Below are 20,087 nucleotides of genomic sequence, written 5' to 3' on the forward strand. Positions count from 1 at the left end.
TTGTCGTATTAATTTAATTCTGTTAACATGACTCATGGTATATAAAATATATACTGCAATAATCTGCAAATATGAAATGCCTGGTAATATAGCTAGGTTGTAACTTGTAGATAGCAGTTATTCCATTGCTTATTGTATGGAAATTCCTACATACATTTAGGTAAGCTTCAATTAGTGGATTTTATTTTCGAAGTATTCGAAATTTCATATTCGAAAAAAATAATTTCGAATGTATTCGAAATAGTGAACTATTCGGTATTGGCCATCCCTGGCAACAGCATTGATCTACCAGCCGTCTCGTGGTCAAAACGTTATCATTTGTGCACAAGTAAGAATCAGATAGAAGTTTCAGGTAGAATAATACTCATAGCATTAATTCTTAACTATAAAACTGTAATTTCAATCATTTTGAACAACCATTTACGGTAACTGAAGAGTTGAAATAACATATGAATATGATGTGATAAATACTGTGCTGTACGTCCATGGGTTAGGCAACAGCTGTGTTTTCGGTTTTTTCCTGAATCAGCAAAACCGAAGGGTCATAAATCAATCACTTTATTTCGTGGTAGCCGTTTTCTTTCTGAAGTGCCGTTATCGGGCCACGTTTTTGTTTTTAGGATTAAAACAAATAACAGCTGGTATACAAAGTCAATTAAATAATCGGCAGACACTTTGGCATACATTATAAAATATATCAGCCCATATATGAAGCTCACACAAATCATGTTTGAGAATACTTGCGAAAAATAACCAAATTTATTGCCGTGTCCGCTCAGGATATCTCGACTACCTTAATATAAATAATGATTGTAAAATATTTTCAATCAAAAATGTCCTCATGTCATACGTTTGGTACTTCAAGTCGGCGCTGATTTGATTCCTTTCATGTTGGCAGTAATTTAGTTGTGCCGCAAAGTGCTGTCTTCCATTACGATAAAACAGAAAATATAATCGAAAATTGTTTTAATCGAAATGTGGACAGCAGCGCTAGAATGTGTGTGCCATATACAAGAAGGTAGCGAATCGCGATATTTGAATATTAAATTTGAATTGAACATCATTGACTGTAATAGATGCGTGCGCGTGTTACGATTTGTGGAAACGGCGTATATGCGAATTTTTATAAATTCACTATTTCGAAGCTGTTATTAGGGAGTCGGCTTATCCGCGTGATAGGCGTATATTCGAGAAAATACGGTATATTACTTACTGTTTCCCAAGCATGATAATGTTTTCAAAACATATTAATCCCGAGAAAGAGATATATTTGACTCTGGTCGCCACTTGGACATATATATTCATAGATTCTTTAAAATTGTTATTGTTCCATGTTATTTATTCAGTATATTTTACTCTTAACTAAAACAGTCACTTGGACATGCGAGTTCTTAAATTAAAATGAGAATTATAAATTACCACTGCAATATATTTTCAGTATGTGTTTTAAAGTCGTCAAATTTTTTTATTAAAATTTTGTATTTGTAATTACTGTTTCCCGGGCATGATAATGGTTTCAATACATGGAATGAGAATTTTATATTTATCCTGAGAAAGAGATATATAGAGTATTCTTACTGCTCCCCAAGCATGATAATGTTTCAAAACGTATATTAATTCTGAGAAAGAGAAAGCAGATAATATTATAAATATTTCAATTTTTTGATGATTGTTATTATTCGATATATTTGACAAGCATATCAATGAACTGAGAATTATACATTCTTTAAATAGTGTGACAATGTTATTTCAGTGTGTGTTTATAATCTTCAAATGTTTTATTAAGTAGTTTTTGTAATTGTTATGCAACTGTTTTATGAGGTAAAATTAAATTTATCATCATTTTCCTGTAATAATTTTTGATCCCTAATGCATCCCTATAACTACTGCTCTATGTTGATGAAGTGTATGCCCCCATATTCATTATGCCATATGATTCTTGTATAATTCAACATATCCAATACATTCTTTTATTGCTGTAAATATTGACTAATCTGTGTGTTCTTGTGATTTTAGCCTTAGCTTAATGTAGGCGATGATATATTGAGTCATGTTTCTACAAGAGCATTTTGGGATTCATAACTCATATACGTAGAGATGTAACCTGGATATACTGGGAGTAGCTTTGATGGATATACTGTGCCTATTGAGAGTAGCTGAACAGTCCAGTGAATGGAAAGGGTAAGTCTTGAATGTTTTTTATATTCAATTTTGATGGATTTCCAAATTTCCAGTCAAATTTTCTTTGAATTGAAACTGGTTTCGTAAACAAGTAAAACATAGTAAATGCTCGTAGAGGGAGAATGTTCAATAAGTGGTCACATTCGGGCACAAAACTCTGTATTTCAAATATTATTTAATTTGGAGGTGTTTTTCTGGAGGCAATATCGTTTTTCTTTTTTTCTGTGTGCTCACCCATATATATTTAAGGGTCTATTCCAGGGATCTGCGACCTTCTAAACTCTGCGTGCCAGTTAATGAATAATAATCACCTTCGCGTGCCAATATTTGTATCTGTTTGGTTTGCATAGTCAACTCCCTGATCTGAATAGTAAGCGGATAAGAAACAAATTTATTTTATTGGATAACGCGAACGGAAATTAGGTTACAGAGATTTTGGCATACAGCATTTCTACATTCGACCAGTCTTTGCACAACGTAAGTAATATGTATGAATTCCACTCACGATTAGTTTTGCAGCCAGAAACAATATAATTGTGACAATACTAAGAAGATAAAATTCATTTCGATACAACTGCAGTATGTGTACCAAGATGGCGGACACCGAAACATAGTGTGTGTACCAGTTCAGGGTTCAGGGCCTTAATTTCAGGTATAAATACTAAGGGAGTCATTTGGCTAGTACCCAAACTCATAATAGAACTAAAATAAGGAAAATTGGAATAAAAATATGCCCTAACCTGGTACACGTACTACGTTCCGGTGTCCATCTTGGTACACATACTACGGGAGCGCCTTTATTTCATCTTTTTGTTAGGGCTTCATGTAGCTCACTGTGAAATGATGAATATTTCTGCCTACGTGTTTTTAACGTAACTCTCGGTTGCAGCTTCTTGCGGCAAAATATAAACATTACTATAGTCTAATACAGTGGTTCCCAACTTTTCTAGCGGACCGGTAAAACTAAATGTAATCGCGGGCCAGAAAAAAAAAAGGAAATGACCGGAACGGATAATATATTGCAATTTCGGGCGCTCAATATGATTCCAGACTAAAAAGGAACACTCAAAAACATTTCACACGGAGAAAAACTATCAAATAATGTGCCGGCCGAAATTTGAAATGAGTGAAACACAATAAAAGGCACGCATAAAACATCTCACTTAAAAACATGTACATGCCAAATCATGTACAAACACAATTAACTCTAGTGAGATTTTTGCTGCTGTTTCGTTTCCAATATAGGATTGCAAACGAGACCCCAAAGAAGTTTCTGCAACATGTATCTATGCAGCGGCGTGCAGCCGATTACTTTGTTTCGTTTTAATTAAAGTTAGTGATGAAAATTTTTTTTTACATAACACAGTAACTGGTTGAAGATACGGACAACAGTTTGATTGCTCGATTACTCAGCGACGGGTATTCGTAATCAAGATATATCCAAAATTGTGACAGTGATTCTTTCTCAAATCTGGACTGTAAAGTAGAATCGCAATCAAGATTTTCCTTTTCATCGGGTTTGTCATATTAACCTCTATGCAGTTGATCGATGCCTCAAACGAAATGAATTTATATTACAATGACAAAGTCGTCGGTAACTTGGCACCAGGTCCTACTGTGCCTGCTCAAAATACTGGAACGGATCTCTGTGGCCCATGTTTTTTTTGGGTGTTTCATGACCACCTGCAGGGTCGCAACAACGTTTTATATGGATGGCCATACTAATCAGGAAAAATGCGCTAAACTGAAAAAGCACACTTGCCGATTTTTAGGTTTCTAAAACTTTCAAGATTTACTGGAGCGCATTCGCGATGAATCGGAGCCGAAAAAGCAAAAAGTGTGATTACTCGGGCCGCCGAGATGTCGCAGTATGACAGCGGAAGAGAAATTGCGTAATAAACTAACGCAACTTTCGGTAAAGTGATCGAGACAGCATAAAAACACAGAAATTTCTTGCGAACCGGCAAAAAAGTGCCGGTCCACGGACCGGGGGTTGGGTACCACTGATCAACCACAAGGATGAGATAAACATGCTTAATTTTATTTAGTTTCGATACTTTTCCGCGATCTTGCGAATTGTTACCGTCGATAGAAAAATCTCAAGATCTTCAATAAATTTTCCTTTAGTACAATTAAATACATATAAAGTATATCAGTTAATCAAAACATATTCATCGCCTCGAAATCCCTGCCGAACGACTTTTTCGACGGAAAATAATGATTTTTCTTCTGTGCAAAGTAATCCATCCATGACCAACATGGACATATTTGAAATGCCTTGCTTTATTAATTTACATGTCTTCAATTTAACCTGCGTCGACCAAATAAGGACATCACGCATCACTACCCTAGAATACCATGGCTATCCGCGAACATAAAAATGTGTGGTAAATTTATTATATCTAGTTTTGATCCGTATTTTGAGAATTCGACAAATCTGGGCTGTACTCGCAAGACTGACTCCGCTCTATCGCAATAATGCCACTCAGATCACTTTTAAGATAAAACGGTTGGAAAATCCCCAAGTTTGCTATAAAATCTCGCGGAGTGAAATTTATCTCAGTACAATAAAAATTGATTGAATATACTTCAAGTTATCTTATATATCACTACGACTCGGGAAAAAGTCGCCTTTCCAACTTTGTATATTTATATATTATTAACACGAAAATTTTCGACGGCCAATTTATGTAATAGATAAAAAGGTAGTGTTGCGCACCACTGTTTTTCGATTTTAGTGTAGTTATGGTTCCCAACGCCGCCGGAACTTATGTCTGCCGAAGGCACACAGCTCTTTGCTATTTACAATGCCTACGGAAGCGTTTTTAATCAGTCGCTGGCCTCCTACGACAAATTGTTCACGGTTTTATTTTTATTAGTATTTTATATTTCCGCTTCTCGATCAAAAAATTTGCTTCACCGATTCACCCCTTTATTTGAATCTATTATCTCGCCACCGAATTTACAATTCTGGGCAAAACGAACAAAATTACTATCGTTGTCAGGAAATAATTTTTCTGATTCAGAGAAAATAAACACTAACTTAAAGGTATTTATGGCCTAAATAACACGTCACTGTGACAAAAATAATCAGCGATTTTAGCAATGAGCAATCAGACGGTCTCTCATCGATTGCAGTTAAATATTACATGTTTTTTCAATGAATTGTTCTTTTTTGTTCAAATGTAAAAGGTTTGTCGTACTACGAAAATAAATATTCGAATCTGACTCAAATCGCTTGGCGTGCCATGAGAAAACCCGTCGCATGTCAGGGGTTGCCGATCCCTGGTCTATTCTATATTGCGGAAATGGCATAATACGAATGTCCTATCTGATATTGCCTCAGCGTAAAATAGAGATAAAAACTGAGTAACTGGATATGAATACAGATATAAAATGCTATTTTTTCTGTTCTGAATAAGAATGGATATATGGTCTCAATCGTCATTTGAATGGCTTCTTCCGCAGAGGGCTATTGTGCTACCATGGACAGCAGATTATGAATAGGGCAGCAGTGTTCACTTCAACTGTATTTCGCAATAAGGAAACATTAGAATATTTGTAAATACATCAGTATAAGCAGGGATTCCATCGATCTCGAACCCGAAATAAAGATGACTGGAAAAATTTCAGTATTGTGATCAGAAATAGCTGGCTTTCCTATGGCCTCCAGGTTAATGTCACAATTACAGATGTCACAGTGTGCGAAGCATTCACCCTTCAAGCTTCGTTTACCTTTGAATTCTTCCCCGTACTCATCACGAAAAACGTTCTTACATTTGCGCATTTTTAAATTTTAGATAAAATACCATTAGGGTTGCCACTTCTGGATACATTTTTTTTCAAATCGAATCTTGAATCAAAAATTTTCGAATTGAATCTTTCCGAATCTGATTCACTCAAGCTTTTTTTTTAATTGCATGCGTATGTTTGCTCAAAGTCACAAAAAAGCTTAAATCTAGAAGAGAAAATCTCGAAAATGGAATACGCTATGTAGCAAGGATGATAAGGGTTTTTCAGTGAATAAGCCACACTTATTTCCATCATGAAAAAAAAAGATGTAGGTCATAGATATCACCAAGAAAAGCATTGATGAAAAACTTGCTGTTGCAACTTATCTGTGAGTCTTACAATACTGAGTTATTATTGTGTTATACCTGTATTAGGACTGAGGCAATTTGATGGAATTAATATGAGGAAATAAGCAGGGAACAGTTGTACTGTTATGTCATAAACACAGTAACAGCACTGCTTTCCCTAGTCCCACACCAGTATAATGTATGACTGTGGTATTTCACTTCTTGTTATATTGAATTGATGGCCGGCCTTATTACCGATTCTTTATCTTCGAAATTTTAGTACAATATTCTTTATTTATGCTGGCAGCATAGAGTAATACAACGAAAACATTCTAATTGCATCTGAATTACTATAAAATGGGAAATGCTTGCAAGAATATGATTGAAGACGATAAAATTAACCACAAATAAATTAATTTCGAGTAAAACAATCGTTCACCCGACTACGATTGCGAACAAAAATTTCCATTAATATTAGAGACAATATTATTTGTGGCTAACAGCGTTATCGGCTAAGTCGGGCTTCATTATTATCGTGGACTATGTTTAATTTCGTTAATCAGAAAGTCCAAATGTGCCTAATAGACGCCCGATAATTGGTCGACGCTTTATCTCGATCAAACATGGTCGCTAGGGCTAAAGTAAGACGACATTCGCACAGTATGCTTGGTCTGGTATGAAATCTGGCACGTGTTGATGTAAAACAGTGCAAGGTTGCCATTCCTCAAGTATTATTTACTCCCACCTGTCCGTTATGACATTCGCTAGAAATAATCCGAAATGTTTTATTCCCGCTTGTATCACACTAACAAAATTAAAAGTAAATACTACTTTTTTTTTGTAACAGCTGAAAAAAGATGTGTATGTACTGTTACATTATGACCCCCTGATTTCTTTTACTGCCATTCGAGTGGAAGCCAGACAAACGCAAACAAAATAAATATATATTTTAGGATTACCTATACGACCTATAGGCGAGTATATACGGTATGTATATCTAAACTTTGTATGGTGCGATCGTTCAGGTCGAGAACCTTTAGCTTCTTCCCCTTTTCATCGAATCCCCATCGCTTCTAACAAAAAACTGCGATAACCACTTTGACTCATTTGTGATTTAGAGAGAATAAATACCGACGTAAATACCGACACTGATGAAAACAATCGCCGATTTTAGCAGAAGGCAATTGCACGCTTTTTCAGTTTTCACAATTCCGTGCGAGTACAAAAATAAAATAATTATAATTGTTCCCGTGGCACAAATTTGTGATTTAGAGAGAATAAATACCAACGAGAAGGCGTTTACGGTCTAAATAACACGCCGCCTTGATGAAAACATACGGCGATTTTAGCAGAAAGCAATTGCACGCGTTATTGGCGACTTTTTCTGTTTTCAAAACCCCGAACCCCCCCCCTCTGGCTGCGCCACAGGGCAGCAGTGTTCACTTCAACTGTATTTCGCAATAACGGGACATTAGAATATTTGTAAATTCATCAGTATAAGCAGGGAATTCCATCGATCTCGAACCCAAAATAAGGACGACTGGAAAAATTTCTGCATTGTGAGCAGAAATAGCTGGCTTTCCTATGGCCTTCAGGCTATTACAGACGTCACAGTGTGCGAAGCACTCACCCTTCAAGCTTCGTTTACCTTTGAATTCTTCCCCGTACTCATCACGAAAAACGTTCTTACATTTGCGCATTTTTAAATTTTAGCTAAAATAACCACCACTAGGGTTGCCACTTCTGGATACATTTTTTTTCAAATCGAATCTTGAATCAAAAATTTTCGAATCGAATCTTTCCGAATCTGATTCCATCAAGCTTTTTTTTTAATTGCATGCGTATGTTTGCTCAAAGTCACAAAAAAGCTCAAATCTAGAAGAGAAAAACTCGAAAATGGAATACGCTATGTAGCAAGGATGATAAGGGTTTTTCAGTGAATAAGTCACACTTATTTCCATCATGAAAAAAAAAAGGTGTAGGTCATAGATATCACCAAGAAATGCATTGATGAAATACTTGCTGTTGCAACTTATCTGTGAGTCCTACAATGCTCAGTTATTATTGTGGTATACTTGTATTAGGACTGAGGCAATTTGATGGAGTTCATATGAGAAAATAAGCAGGGAACAGTTGTACTGTTCTGTCATAAACACAGTAACAGCACTGCTTTCCCTAGTCCCATGCCAGTATAATGTGTGACTGTGGTATTTCACTTCTTGTTATATTGAATTAAGGCCGGCCTTATTACCGATTCTTTATCTTCAAAATTTTAGTACAATATTCTTTATTTATGCTGGCAGCATAGAGTAATACGACAAAAACATTCTAATTGCATCTGAATTACTATAAATGGGAAATGCTTGAAGACGATAAAATTAACCACGATTGAATTAAATTAATTTCGAGTAAAACAATCGTTCACCCGACTACGATTGCGAACAAAAATTTCCATAAATATTAGAGACAATATTATTTGTGGCTAACAGCGTTATTGGCTAACTCTGGCTTCATTATTATCGTGGACTATGTTTAATTTCGTTATTCAGAAAGTCCAAATGTGCCTAATGGACGCCGCGCTGACGAGCGATAATTGGCCGGCGCTTTATCTCGATCAAACATGGTCGCTGGGGCTAAAGTAAAACGACATTCGCACAGTATGCTTGGTCTGGTATGAAATCTGGCACGTGTTGATGTAAAACAGTGCACAAGTTGCCATTCCTCAAGTATTATTTACTCCCACCTGTCCGTTATGACATTTGCAAAAAATAATCCGAAATGTTTTATTCCCGCTTGTATCGCACTAACAAAATTAAAAGTAAATACTACTTTTTTTTTGTAACAGCTGAAAAAAGACGTGTATGTACTGTTACATTATGTCCCCCTGATTTCTTTTACCGCTATTCGAGTGGAAGCCTGACAAACGCAAACAAAATAAATATATATTTTAGAATTACCTATACGGTGGTGCGACCTATAGGCGAGTATATACGGTATGTATATCTAAACTTTGTATGGTGCGATCGTTTAGCACACAGGTCGAGAACCTTTAGCTTCTTCCCCTTTTCATCGAATCCCCATCGCTTCTAACAAAAAACTGCGATAACCACTTTGACTCACAGGAGCCAGAGCTCTGAGAACAAAAGTAAGCATGCAATTTCAGAGTTCCAGGTTGCTTATCGCTGGTCTAGCCGTTAAAGCATCAGACTTACCATAAGTGTGTTGACATCGCAGATTATAAATCAGGCAACCAATGTCGAACTGGGAGGATTCAGTTTAGACCAAAACTCCATACGTTAAAAGAAATATCAGTGGCTGCCTGTATAAGTACTTTCAAGCGTCATGCGAAAAATATTGAACAGGATTCAAATTTGAAATATTTAGTGAAAAATGTTTTCTTGTTTTTGATTTTTGAGTGTCTCTGTTCATCTAGCTACAATGTGTATCTATTGTTTGGATTTAATTACTTTGCAGTGTTCCACTTCATACTATGATGTTTAAGTTTGTTTTGAAATTTATTAGACTTTAGAACAGTGGTTTTCATTTTTACTGACTGTGTACCAGTACTTTATTACTCTTGCCACCAAAAATCCCCCTTGGCAATGGCACAAGCAAACACTGTGGAAGTATTTTCACTTTTAGAGCATCGTTCAAATGTTTGTTTGTTTTTATATTTATTAGACTTTAGAACAGTTTTTCGGACCAGGGGCCAAAATTTTGCCCATCTAGACTGGTGGGCCATCTAAGAGTGACGTAAAAAGTTACATTTTGTGAACGGAATTTATATACAGTGTTACAGAAGCAAATGTGAAAAACAATGAGCCTTGTGCAAAAACTAAATTTAATCACAATTTAAACAAATTCTTTGAGTTTTTAGCTGAAACATCAAAATTTGGTTTTATTCTGGTTGTGGCAGCATCAGTGAATTTGGTGTTAAATTTTACCATTTATGAGAGTTTAATGTAGCCTAATAAGAGTTCGTCCCTAATCCAATCGTTTATTTGTAAGTTTGTGGACTACAGAGGGCAAACATTATTATGAAGTGACTAAGATGCATTTTCATTATTGTTGTTTTTTTTACGGTGGCACCCAATAAACCGAAACAGATAAATTGGGATTCCTTCTATTTTCATCCTGTACTCATTTTAACTTAATACCCTTTCTTTTGTATAACATTTGGATTCAAATTCAGAAATATTGTGAAAGGGGCATGTTAGAAAATATTCAAAGGAGGTCGTGGCTCAAAAATATGGTCGGGAACCACTGATGTACCGTATATACTCCATATTCAAAATCATCATTCCACAATATAGACAAAGTAATTCGGTTTGGGATAGTAAGGGGGACTAATATTCTCAAATATATTGGAAAGTAAACCCAAACTCTCACACAAGGTTTGGAAAACAAGATTCAGTAATTTAAACAATTAACAGTCGGTTATGGATGGTTGGTAAATAATATGTGGCTGTATGGTATAGTTTATATGTGGGCCATCTCTGAATAATGATAATTGATTTGTTGACATAAATTCTGTGAAACATTAACTAATGCGTATACAACCCGGTCCGTTACCATATATGGAATGCTCTATGATGTCACAACAGGGTCTCACTTTAAAGAGTGCCCAGGTATATTTACTTATCAATCGCTTGATGCGTGTAATCGTTATTCATGAACCACTGTAGTTCTATATGGCCCCATAAGTTGATATGCTCGTAACATTGCTCCTTCTGAGTGAATTGCCCATGAATGAGTCTCCTTTACTTCTGAGTGAGTGCCTGTAACTTTGCTCAGAGATGAGTCTCCTTTACTTCTGAGTGAGTGCCTATAACTTTGCTCAGAGATGAGTCTCCTTTACTTCTGAGTGAGTGCCTGTAACTTTGCTCAGAGATGAGTCTCCTTTACTTCTGAGTGAGTGCCTGTAACTTTGCTCAGAGATGAGTCTTCTTTACTTCTGAGTGAGTGCCTGTAACTTTGCTCAGAAACGAGTCTCCTGTACTTCTGAGTTAGTGCCCGTAACTTTGCTCAGAGATGAGTCTCCTTTACTTCTAAGTGAGTGCCCGTAACTTTGCTCAGAGATGAGTCTCCTTTACTTCTGAGTGAGTGCCTGTAACTTTGCTCAGAGATGAGTCTCCTTTACTTCTGAGTGAGTGCCTGTAACTTTGCCCAGAGATGAGTCTTCTTTACTTCTGAGTGAGTGCCTGTAACTTTGCTCAGAAACGAGTCTCCTGTACTTCTTAGTGAGTGCCCGTAACTTTGCTCAGACATGAGTTTCCTTTACTTCTGAGTGAGTGCCTGTAACTTTGCTCAGAGATGAGTCTCCTTCACTTCTGAGTGAGTGCCCGTAACTTTGCTCAGAGATGAGTCTCCTTTACTTCTGAGTGAGTGCCTGTAACTTTGCTCAGAGATGAGTCTCCTTTACTTCTGAGTGAGTGCCTGTAACTTTGCTCAGAGTTGAGTCTCCTTTACTTCTGAGTGAGTGCCTGTAACTTTGATCAGAGTTGAGTCTCCTGTACTTCTGAGTGAGTGACTGTAACTTTGCTCAGAGTTGAGTCTCCTTTACTTTTGAGTGAGTGCCTGTAACTTCGCTCAGAGATGAGTCTCCTTTACTTCTTTTACTTTATATTGGTGGCTGATTGTATGGAGCAATAAGTTCAATTGAGAATTGTGTAGATTATTTTCCAATCCAAAAAATGCTATTTTGAATTTCTTTTTACTCATTTTGCCTGAGAGTGATCCGATTGATCATATTTCAAATAAAATATTCGGAATTCTTCTTCATAAAAGCAAGAATTGAAATGTCGAAATTTATTATTTTGAATCGACCCAAATATTTCGTTAGTTTTGATCATCCCTGCTCTCATTCCAGCCTTGTTAAAAGTCATTTGGAAAGTAGTTGAAAAATATTTCTGTAATTGGTTTTATTCAGTGTAATCAGGGAAAGTGATTAAATAAACTTATTACTACTCCCCTCTCCCGAATAAATTTGATATTTGCATTGAATAAAAATGCAAATATTACTCATAAAAAAGTTGTATGCACCACTGATGCGCTTTGATCTACAGAATTTATACAAGTTAGCTTTCGACGAAATGTGGAAACAATGCTGATGGCAGAATTGCTATTGTCCACTAAAATAAAGTATTGTGCTTTGTGCAAGTCATAAGTCTGTATGTAAGTGTTGAGGGTTTAGATAATGTTTTATTAAAGAATTTGCTGGTTATCTATTCTTTTATCCAATATAGAATTAACAGATTAGAGACTGTGATTATGTTAAGCCATCTTACTGGCTTTCCTCTCCAGATAATTTGAAAAATGCTAATTGACTTCCCTTGCTAGGCATCCTGACATGATGTTTGCCAAACAAATATCATTACCTAGCACGAGCAGTTTGGTTGTTGAAGCTGTAATAAGTATTTAGCAAATAATTGACTAAAAGGTGGCGTGAGATATTTTGCGAGCTAGAACTGGTTTAGACCGGTTTGAACCAGCTTGTGCCAGTTTGTTGTGTTGGCTGTGTGGTTTCAAAATCGTATTATCAACTGTTCCGAATACTTTTTAAATTAATATTGCAATAATACAAAATACAAAGTATCTAATATATTATGAATGAATGTCAAGTTCAACATAGAACACATAAACGTCAATGTATATCTAATTTTCTTAAAATGGGACAATCTGAAGCAAAGCTAAATTGTCATTTGAATGACTTCCTACATAGAGGGCTATTTGGCTGGAATAGGGTTATAATATGGTCCCATTCACCATTTGAATGGCCTTTTTCTTAGAGGGCTATTTGGCTGCCACATAGATGGAGGGTTAGGAATAGGGCAGCAGTGTTCACTTAACTCTATATCTCAATAGGGGAATATTTTCATTGGTAAATTCATCTGTGTGAGCAGTGAGTTTCCTGCACTGTAGCGGGTGAACACCCCCTTAAAACTTCAAACCACATGTGTGGTGCAAACCCAGGCCTGCGGGCCACATATGGCCCGCAGCTTCATTATCTGTGGCCCGTGTTGCATTCAGAGAGTGAGCAAAAAATTGCATTTGGTGTTGTTTCGTCATAAAATTTATCAGAAATATCTTTTGACATATTGTTAAATCACTCATGTCACTGAATTGAATAGTGTTATGGCCAGCTGAGGAAACTAGCGAAGTTGAACGATGTGCTTGGCAGGATAAATTGTTGTCTGACTTTCTATCTTTTGGGTCGGGAATAACAATTTTGTCATTATAGAAAACTAAAAATCAAATGCGGATTTCATTAGCCTAGGTTGGCTATGCCCAGGCTTACCATACGTCCCGCTTTAGGCGGAACAGTCCCGACAAGTCAGCCAAAAGTCCCGCTTTGGCGTTCAGCCATCCAGTATAATACACGAACATGTCCTCGTTACTGTTGTTGCTATGTAGCGCAACGCTAGCCTACTTACTGAAGTTGAATGCTTTATTTCGTTTGTTTCGTTGTTTCCCGCTAAAATTTTTAGCGAACGTATCACATGTAAGATAAATTCTATTGGTCCTGTCCGGGCTCTCACGTGAATGTAACATTGAACAACGTCTTTTTAGGATTTACATATTTATTCCGGGGGAGAGGAAAGCCGATAAGACGACCCAACCATATGGCGAACCACTGCCTTTCGTTCGGTTACCATTCCATGCTGGGTATGGGGTTAGTTTGTTATTTGTTTTTGGAAGCATGGACTTTTTGAAGATGTTATCTACAGAAAAGCATGCGTGGGCGAATAAGTAAATTCTCAATGCTTGATAACTATTTCATTATTCTTTATTCCTTTTGCTGTGCATAAAAAATCTAAATTCGGATCATTTGTATCGTTAGCGTCTATTCCTTTCTATTTTTCGAACTGAACCCGATTTTTCGACAGAGAATATGCGCATGAACTCTCGATGACAATATGGTCAATGAAGACAGCCGGGATGGCTTAAATGCAGGCCTATGTAGTAAAGTCGGAAACTGTAAAGTTACAGGATCGCAGCTAAGGGGGCGTGTCTTTGGAGGCGTCCCGCTTTGAAGTCAAAAAAATATGGTAATCCTAGCTATGCCTGATAACTAAATATTAATATTATGACCTAACAATATAATTCGTGCAGAGTGTTTTTTGCAACCAGCCTAAACAGTATTTCAAAAAGTGCTGAGTTGGTGATAAAAGAACATAATTTAAAACGACATTTTAGAATCTTGTGAGCAATGAGCATTTTCTGACGTTGAGATTTTTCTTTGAAATTTTATTGATGTCCGAAAGCACTTACAATTGCGGGAACTCTTTTTTCGTTGTGAAGAGTTTGAAATGTTACACTGAATGTAGATATAGAAAGACTTTTTCCGGTTTTAGTAAGTTTTTTTTGTGGATTTTAAATGCTTGAGCTTGATAAATAATAAATACTTATCAATAATTTGCACAATAAAAGTGTTTGTTTTGTATTGCACTGTTTACCTATTCTTGGCACTATTGTGGCCCGTGAACAATATAAAAATAATTTTGTGGCCCTCGGAGCCGACAACCTTGGACCACCCTGGTTTAGTGAATGGCATATTTATCAGTGTATAAGGTCTGTCAAACCCATTTTTATAAGTTACAAATAGTTTCATCGAAAATAGCAAAATATTCACCTCAATTTCGAAACACACGCCCCTAAAATGAAAAGCTGGGTAACATACTGAGTATAAACATTTAAAATTTCACTTTGGAGAATCTGTTGATCTTTTGAACTGATTTGTTCATTTTAGGTGAAGATTAGGTCAGTAGTTACTAACCTTTTTTTGAAGCGACCCACTTTTCGGGACACAAGGATTCATACTAAACGGCATGCAGTGCTTTTATGGCCTCAAAAATAAATGACTAGTATAAAACAGTCATTTTATATGACAAAAATCACCACAAATTGAAAATACTGCGCAAGTTTGCCATCAGCGACTTATTGAAATCGTAACTAATTTTACTAAGTAAAAGAGATGCTGCCAAGTTTTTATGCTGCAATACTCCTCACAAACACAATTACTATGAGTAACACCTCATTACCAAATATGAAATACCGGTAAACAATAAAATCTACTAAAAATTTCAATTTTTTTTCCAAAAAACAAGCGACCTAGGAAGATTTTCAGGTGACCCAGTCTTGGGTCATGACCCATAGGCTGGGAAACATTGTTGGGTTATCACCCCTGCCACTAATTTTTTGATTAGCTTATTCATTACATCAGGGGTTGGGTTATCGTCCAACTTTTCTCTGTTTATTTAACGATTATTGAAATCTTGTTCTAGGCTAAGAACAGATCAGAAAATCGATAACAGGAGGCTCATCTCTGAGCAAGATTTCAGGCACTCAGAAGTAAAGAAGAGTCATTTCTGAGCAAAGTTACAGGCACTCACTCAGAAGTAATGAAGACTTATCTCTGAGCAAAGTTACAGGCACTCACTCAGAAGTAATGAAGACTCATATCTGAGCAAAGTTACGGGCCCTCACTCAGAAATAAAGGAGACTCCTATCTGAGCAAAGTTACGGGCACTCACTCAGAAATAAAGGAGACTCATCTCTGAGCAAAGTTACGGGCACTCACACAGAAATAAAGGAGACTCATATCTGAGCAAGGTTACAGGCACTCACTCAGAAGTAATGAAGACTTATCTCTGAGCAAAGTTACAGGCACTCACTCAGAAGTAATGAAGACTCATATCTGAGCAAAGTTACGGGCGCTCACTCAGAAATAAAGGAGACTCCTATCTGAGCAAATTTACGGGCACTCACTCAGGAATAAAGGAGACTCCTATCTGTGCAGAGCTTAATGCACTCACTCAGAAATAAAGGAGACTCATATCTGAGCAAATTTACGTGCACTCATTCAGAAGTAAAGGAGACTCATATCTGAGCAAATTTACGCGTACTCACTCAGAAGTAATGGAGACAGATTTCCCCATCTTGAATCGTTGCGCATCTTTCACTAAAATCTGGGAAAAAGCAATAGGAGCAATCAACTTAATTACGTTAGGTACTCAAATTTCCGATTCAAAATTATGACGTCATTATATGATAAAATACACCGACTTGAACTTGTCTCTCGAAGATAATTTTGATTGAGTCTTTTCTTTGATACAGATAAAAAATCCGATGGAACGTGATGAGAGGGGGTTTATAATTTGAAAAATTATGACATCATTATATAATGTTTGGGTTCTATGTCCAGGCAAAGTGGCCCAGGTCATTTGGAATCAGTTTTTGGATAGTATAATGTCAATCGAATCTTTTAATATTCGATTCGTTATTCATATTTTGACGGGCCTAATGATGTGAATGGATAAATGTTTTAATTAAAAACCTACACATAGTTCTATGCGTATCAGTGACCTCTTACATTTCTTCGGCTGTTAGTAAGGGCTGCTTCTTTAAGAAAACTTGTATAAATACCAGGATGCGTCTCCTTGGCCATCATAAGTTGCTTGTAGATCTTCTATCAGTTTTTTTTCCTTTAAGAAAGTGTTATGTAAGCCTACATACAATAGTTTGTGTGTCAGTTTCAGCTTGTAACACTTTAATCGGTCTCGGGTTAAGAGCTCGGGATCTTTCATTGAGCAAACTTGCAACTCTTCTATCAGTACTCTTTTAGTTGAAGGTTCAGGACCTTGCTTTTGGTACTTTGCAACTCTTTTATCAGTACTCTTTCTTTTATATCAAATTTTATTCCAAAATATTTTCATTTCAGCCTGCAAAGCGAGGATGGCTAGGTGGAATCATGGTCGTCACAGAGTAGAAATTCGAGCTCAGGATAAAAACCCTGTGATGACAATATAGTTCAATCCAACAGTTCGCCAACTTCGTGAGGAAACAATCAAGCCTCCCATACCTGACATGGACTGGTAACCGGATGGGAGGCTGTTTTTGCCAGAATAAATATGTAAATAAATGTATTTATCTCGGAGACTGTGGTTTTCATGCTGTTTTATAGGCTTTCCCTGTAAATTCTGTCCTTTTCATTATAAACTCATTTAATTTGGTTTTTATAAACTTCAATTCTTACATTTTTGAAATTTTATCGGATTGTTTTAAATTTTAGTTATATTTTCAATTTTGCAATAAGTAAAATATTCGGAAAGTAAACTATGTTGAAATTCTCTAAGTCCTATTCATCTGTCTCAGTACCATACTGCCTTAATTTGAAACTTGGTGTAATCCTGACTCAAACTGAGCAAGTTTTAGCTCTAATTGCCCTAATTCAATGGTTTGGTTCTAATTTTATGAGCAAAGATGTCTCCTAGGCCAGAGTTTCCCAAACTTTTTGGGCCGCGTAGCCCTGTTTGTGGATGTTATTTTTTACGGACCTCCATCCACTGCGTATTAATTTATATGCCTAACCAACGAAAAAGGATGTTTCACCTGGGTTTAGAACACAACAACACAAATGACATTGATGTGACAGATCAATTTGTTACAAGAAAACTCGTAGGCCCGAATTTACGGCAACGGTTCTTTACATTTCAACACATATTTTGACGAAATAAAACTCATGAAAGTCTGAATTCATGCATATTAACGTTAAATATTGGTAGGCTAACGGCGATGCGATAAAATTATGATCTATTTGCACCTCGATATCCGGACTGTCGGTACTAATTGAACAATTGAAAGGTTCCATTACATTTCAACCCATGTACATTTGAACCCACGACAATTGCACCTGACTTGCAATTGACTTACTAAAAATGCTTCTTTAAGCAACTCATTTTAATTTAAATACTATAGGTTTTAAACCTTACCCAAGTTTTTGTTTGCTTTCCTGATTCGTTAATCAGTTGTATTTGTTTTTATTAATTATTTTATCGTTTATTATGCTGTTCATGGAGTCGAAATAATCTCATATTTATAAATGTTGAAATATGGTGGGATCACAGTTTGAGCCTGATTTTCTATGCACCAAGAGGATAGGGGAAAAGTATGATAGAAATATTGAAATTAAGGTTTAAGTCAAATAGACCTTGGTTATTCAAACCTATCCGACACAGGGAATATATAAGTGATATAAACAAAACAGTTTTAACATCAGCTTTTATGGCGAACGTGGCCAATTTGTATATTTTGTAGTTTTCGGTTTAATGATCATCGTGAACGTAGGATGATAGAAAGTAGATTTTTTTCCCTACCCCACTGTCGTCTTAACATAATGAATGGTTATCACTCGCTCGAAGGGCCGATGGTACCATACGATTAACAGCTACTTCGTTCAACGATTGCCTCGACGTCGGCCGTTTAAGACCATTCTTTTTTTTAGAAGGGAATTCGCTAAAAGCAAGGCCATACGTACTCACTCGTAAATATAAGAAAAGATGGGAATTACCGGCGACCACGAATAAGCGAAGGACTGAGGCAATTGCGCGCTAGTAATAACAATGGACCTTTCCCCGAGCATCGACTTCCTTGTTTACTTCGTGACATTGGCCAATCAGCAAATTGCAGAAAGTGACGTAACAATGCTCCCTTTTCGCATCCGCTCAGACACTCTTCTCACTCAGACAGATTTTCAAGCGTGGTTGTAAACATTACCTCGTTTTCGCATTTTTGAACTCTATTCGTTAGTTTTCAGTTGTGTTTCGGAAACTTAAATGTAAATCAGATAATTCAATGGTCACCCTGTCTTCCTATGAGTTTTAATTTAATTGCAGTAATAACAATTAGTGTAGAAATAGCTGTGATAGACTAGGCTAAAATTCTTTATCGGTACTTTTAAAAAACAGATTGTTGTATGCAATGAATCATAATGATGGTTTGAAACACATACCCCATTTCACAGGCGCCAACTCGCAAAAGAACTCCGAAATAGCCCCAAAAATTTTGCAATGGTAAAGTATAGGAAAAATATTTCGGGGGTCAAAGGTCGGGAAAAGGTCCATTGGAGCGAGAGTCAAAGCAGTTCTCTTCAATGTGATGGGGAAATCGGCTACGCAACGACTTCCACATAAATGAATACTTGAAAAGCACTTATTTTACGAATCATCCAAATATGACCGCTATACTGGACATGCATGAACGTATTAGTGATAGGAATAACATGCATGGTCGTATCAGGGCTTTGTACAAGTGAAGCATACACTCCCAAGGTAACTATCGGCGGACACGATACTTAATCTTTTCCCTGCGCGCCCATTCAGGGTTGAGTATAATTCTACGCGCAACCCTTAAATGACGTTTTGTTGGATAATGGCCAACGATTAGTGGCTGTGCGAATAAGTCGCCCCTTGCGAACGTAGACGACAAGGCCAGGGGTATTCTCAGATGAATCCATTCGAATTATTGGCAAGTATCCATCAACCGCTAATGAAAATGTCGAGACAGTGGACTCAAGTAGTTTGTTGGGCAACTGACAACTTTCCTGGTGACAATGCCTTTCTTCTAGCAATAATCTGACCATAATCATGTCAACTTATTGCAGCGGTCACAGGCCGAATATACGAACATTTTGCAAACCGGTCATAAGACGTCCGTCAGTGTCTTCTACTCTGCCGAAACAACGTTATATTAATGACGTCATAATTTGTTAAATAGAGAATACGCTGTTGGAATTCGGTCAAGTGGAGAAATGGTTGACAAGACGACAAAACGTATCGCGCGCGGTGAACACCTTGTTATCTTACACTCCAATTAGGATTTCAATATTTATCTCGGGAGTAAAAAAGCCGATGAGACGACTTAGTAACATGGTAAGCCTCGATCTATCGCCTGGTTACCAGTTCATGTCAGATGCAGGAGGAGTTGACATATGTTTCAGATGCATGGACTTGCTGCTGGATGCACCAGAGGTACGTGAACTTGCGGCGA

The 20,087-nt window shown here is 36.8% G+C and overlaps 1 protein-coding gene and 1 long non-coding RNA gene across 4 annotated transcripts in view; both read left to right on the plus strand.

Annotated features, from left to right (window-relative positions):
• Positions 1-20,087, plus strand: part of LOC120344542 (uncharacterized) — a 205,501-nt gene that overhangs the window by 62,951 nt on the left and 122,463 nt on the right. The window contains exon 2 of one of the 3 annotated variants that reach the window (XM_078112715.1): positions 16,981-18,105. The exons of the other annotated variants lie outside the window; for them this stretch is intronic. The gene's annotated coding sequence lies outside the window, so the exon portion shown is untranslated. Of the gene's footprint in view, positions 1-16,980; positions 18,106-20,087 lie in introns of those variants that run through there. 3 annotated transcript variants of the gene reach the window in all.
• Positions 2,052-20,087, plus strand: part of LOC144422841 (uncharacterized) — an 87,651-nt gene continuing 69,615 nt past the window's right edge. The window contains exon 1 of the long non-coding RNA XR_013475403.1: positions 2,052-2,181. This is a non-coding gene — a long non-coding RNA (uncharacterized LOC144422841). The remainder of the gene's footprint in view (positions 2,182-20,087) is intronic.

This window comes from Styela clava, chromosome 5, assembly GCF_964204865.1.
Source record: "Styela clava chromosome 5, kaStyClav1.hap1.2, whole genome shotgun sequence".
In the NCBI taxonomy this organism is placed as follows: domain Eukaryota; kingdom Metazoa; phylum Chordata; class Ascidiacea; order Stolidobranchia; family Styelidae; genus Styela; species Styela clava.